We start from the raw sequence: 4,664 nt of genomic DNA, 5'->3' as shown, positions 1-4,664 counted from the left end.
ATATTACTTTTTTGAAACGAGTAATGAGTAATATGTTACTTAGTGTTTTGTAACGAGCCCAGTACTGTGGTCTTAGGCACAGGTAACTTGCTCCCCAACACATTATAGTATTTTGTTATATTACTTATACTGGAAAAAGTAACGTGATGGTCATGACCTTTGAGTAGTTTTTACCTACACGTTATGGCAGATCATACATTGTACTCACTAGTTAATAACTTTAATACATGCTGGCTTACCCATTCCAAATATAAAAACATAGCAATGTGATTTCTCTTCACTGAAACAAACCCTTAACAGACGACGTAACACTGATAAGAACCAACGAAACCCATTCTATCAGGTCTCGCTAGGACGCGCCTCACCAGCCAACACACAAGAGGGTGTTGGGGTGTGCTGAAACCATCGCACCCCAAAACAACAGGTTGAGAATTGATTGCGTGAAACAGTCACCTGATCATCCAGTCTCAATGTTGGTAAACAAATAATTGGTCTCTGGGTTGGGAGTGGTGTGGTGGCACTCTAGTGCCCTCTATTGGCCAAGAGCCACTGGTTCAGAAACACATATTTATCTCAAAAACATAGAGATAAATAGAAAGCAATATAATACATGTGTGATCATACCCTGTTTGACATGTGTACTCCACTTCTGATCCAAAGACAAAATCATCTCCTTTTGTAAGATTGAATGCTGCAAACTGAACATCACCAGGGCGACCACATGATTTGTCTGTAAGCAAAAGGTATGAGTGAGTACAGGCGAAGACAATAAAGTATTATTAAGTGATCATGTTAGTATATGAAATACATTGATATATTATCATTATTATAAAGTGTGCCTGTCATGTCAATGGAAAAACACTTATTGTAATCAGCCATACTTAAGCAACGTGGGCACCGGGCGTACAAAAAATTACAACTGTGTCGGACAGAAAATAGCGATGATAATTGCTCTGCCCCTTTGCGACGTCTTTTGATTGATTGATTTATTGATTGAGTGGTTTATTGAAAATGAACTCAAAAGAATAAATTCACAAGAAAGCCCGTAGGCGTGTTTCCATTGTAGTCTTTATGTTATCCTGATATTGAGAGTAGAGTAGAGGCCATCGTTCAATAGTGTCTGCCAATATTGCTTGTCGATGCTTTTTTATCATCAACATGCCTCTTAGAATGTATGTAGCAATACCTACATTTCTTATGCAGAGTGCTTTATTAACATTTTATTTTATTTGATACAATGCATGTTCAGGCATAGGACTGGAGAGCAGAGAAGTATAGGTTGCTTGGAAATATGTCACAAGGCTAAATGTAAAAGAAGTCATAAACATATTAATTACTGTCACAGGTTGGAGATGATGTCCAGGCTCCACGTCTACATGTAGACGTGGCAACAACATCTCTGGATTCATACCCTTCTGCACATGTAATGGTAATGTTTGCTCCGTCTTCATACCACCCGACAGGACTTGTTGTGTATTCTGCGTTGGGGATCTCTGGGTCAAGGCAACCATTTTCACCTAAGAGGAAAAAGCATATTAAAGTCATGGCTATTATAGAGTACAGAAGTCCTGACGTCACTCGTTCATCCCCTGGTTTATAAAGTAATTTCTCTATGAAGAATAACATTGGGTCACCTTAGAATCATCTCATATAAGAATTGTGGTCCAAAAATAAACAAACTGTCTCGGCGATATTGTCAGGGAGGAGGTTCTGTACCGTTTATGATTGTCAGTCACTTATATTTGATACAGTCTGTTTCTGGCGAAAATGTAACTAATTTGGCGGAAGTAACATTATCGTTTTCTCACCGTTAGCTGATGCTTCATATCCATAAGAGTCAAACCGCCGGGATCATTTGTTTATTTTTAGAACACAGTTCTTATTTGATGCGATATTAAAGACGTCTATGGGGATTCAGAACAGGGGTGGAAAACCGCGAACCAGGTAGGATGTGTAAATTACGTCAGACTTCGGTGCTCTATTATGCTGAAAGCCAGATGATCTGTTCAGTGTTGAATTCAGATTGGACTAATTCTTGAGTCAAGAACATAAGACCTCTGTTCTTTTGTGTAATTTTAGTTGTCTCCGCCAGGCCGAAAGGCATGGCGAGAGAGTATGTTTTACCCTCTGTCCTTGACAGTACTCCTACAGATTTTGTCCAAACATCACGCAAATCGGTACACAGTATCTCTATAGTCATAAAACAAAACGGGTCTTTCAGATTTTCCATATTCCATCCTGATTGACTAAAATTGCCTTCCAAAGTTTGCAGGACTGCTCCGTTTTGAACAAAATGCCTCAAATCATGAACACAGCATGCAATTTCTCAGAAATGTATCACGCACATTCCCACTAGGCCGAGGAAGAAATGCCATTTGACATTTTTCAAATCAGCCTCATGGTGGCGCTATAACATGCCGATTCGTGTTTTTACCTACAACTGCACCGATCGGTGTAAAACTTTGTATGCACACTCTCTAGAGGCCAAGGAAAAACCTTTCCCCTGCATTTTTCACATTTGCTGTTTATAGCGCCACCAGGAGGCCGACTTATGTAAAACACATTTTTTATATTAAGCCTTCAGATTTTATCCAAATTTCACGCAAATCGGTACACATGATCTCTATAGACATGTGATCAAGACGGATCTGTTTGATTCTTACATATTCCATCCTGATTGGCTAAAATTGGCCCAGTCAACTAGAATCTAGTTGTCCCGCCCCCACCTGCCTCTGATTGACGTGCGGAAAGTTGCCGCTTGCCCCGCGGAAGCTGGGGCGCGCCCGAGATACAGACTCCTCAGAGCCGGAGGAGGGGTCAACCGGTATACAGGTTTTTGCCAAGGAGCATCTATCACACACACAAACACACACACACACACACACACACACACACACACACACACACACACACACACACACACACACACACACACACACACACACACACACACACAGTGTATAATATGTAATCATTATTAATGCACACTCACCTATACATTGTGGTGTGTGTGTCCAGGTGCCATTGTGACATGTGCTTGTTGCCCACCAACCTCCTACACGTGGTTTACGTCCCTGCTCACACCTGCAGTGGTGGAAAAAGTACTCCGATATTTTACTTAATTAAAAGTATCAATACTGCAATAAACTGCTAGAAATACTTTGTTACAAGTAAAAGTCCAGAATTAAGAATTAACTTGAGCAAAAGTACAAAAGTATTGGTATCAAAATGTACTTAACACTCGCGTGACTAAGCAATCAATGGGACCGATTTTGAGAATTGAAAGTGGCTTAACTTCTCTCAGGAAGCTCTGAGAAAGTTCCCCTTTCATGACTTTTCCTAAATATATGTTTCAAACCATCTCCGTTTTTTTTTTTTTTTTTAACTCATTATAAATATGAAATACATACCATGTATCCCATCCCAGCCGTTTTATTTCGGCTAAATTGATCGCTCTCCCCCTTTCTCCCCCTCCCTAGAGCACTTTACACCTCGAGACCCCCCACAGAGCGGCCCGTAGACAGCAGACTTTGCTGTGGCCATGTTGCCATGTCTGCTTATTCTAAGCGACTTTGGGCTTGTTTTTCCACGTCTTTCTATTATTATTATTATTATAATTATATATATAATTACATTATAATGGTAATAATTTTCTACTCCACTACAGCTCAGAGGCAAATCTTGTACTTTTACTCCACTACAATTATTTGAAAACTTTAGTTACTTTGCAGATATAAATATATTTTCATACTTGTTTAGATTAGAGCTCCATGTCCTTTCGTATTTTTTTTTTTATTAGGTGAATATTTATATAAAAAGGCCTAACCAGGGACTGGGGTTGCAAATTAGCCTCGGCTATAAACCCCACAATGGTTTGATGCCTCACTGTTTTGTCAGGGCACAACGCATGCAGTAACATTTTCATAGACCTGACTGCTCATTTCTCTCGCAAAATTTGGCAACCCAATGCTGCGCCAACAGTACTGATCTACAAGCAGAGGGCTCGTCAGCCAGCGACTGTTTTATGTTTGTAGATCAGATATTTAGCGCAGGAGTAGCAGGAATGAGCACATGTGTGGAACATAGCGATGTGTTCTCTTGTTACGCTGACAGGCAGGAGGAGAGGAGACGTTTCTGTCAGCGTGAACAGCTGATAGAATGAGAGCTTTACGCTCAGACAATAATGTGAATATTATATAATATAATATTGGTTTGTCAAGAGATATCCATGTGTTTTGGACAATGGAGATAGTCACGTAATTAGACAGTGGCTTCAGCGTTCATATAGGCTCCATGTTTCCCTCAAGAGTTTAATGTGACGCTACAGATTGCACTGTTTTATACGCTTTTTTTATAAACATTTTACAGAATCTGCAGTTACCATTACTACTAAATTACTACTTTTTAAAATGTTTCTGCCTGCAACAACAGAGTGAGTGAGCTAACTGACTGAGCAGAGTGGAGTTGAATGGCTATTTAAAAGACAATGGAACCCCCCACTGGGTGGGTGAGAAGGTGTCAGTCAGTCTGGTCCAAAGAGGTGAGACAGGAACCAATAGCAGAGCTTGATTTCTTGTCCAAATTGACCGTTTAGCAGGCTGTGTGTAGGATAATGCAACCCCAGTCATGCCAGTGTTAAAGGTGTAGTGAAATGAAAAATATGT

This window comes from Gymnoscopelus microlampas (assembly GCF_963454915.1).
Source record: "Gymnoscopelus microlampas genome assembly, chromosome: 9".
NCBI classification, from domain to species: Eukaryota; Metazoa; Chordata; class Actinopteri; order Myctophiformes; family Myctophidae; genus Gymnoscopelus; species Gymnoscopelus microlampas.
The sequence above is the reverse complement of the archived record's forward strand: the minus strand, read 5'-3'. Positions refer to the sequence as shown.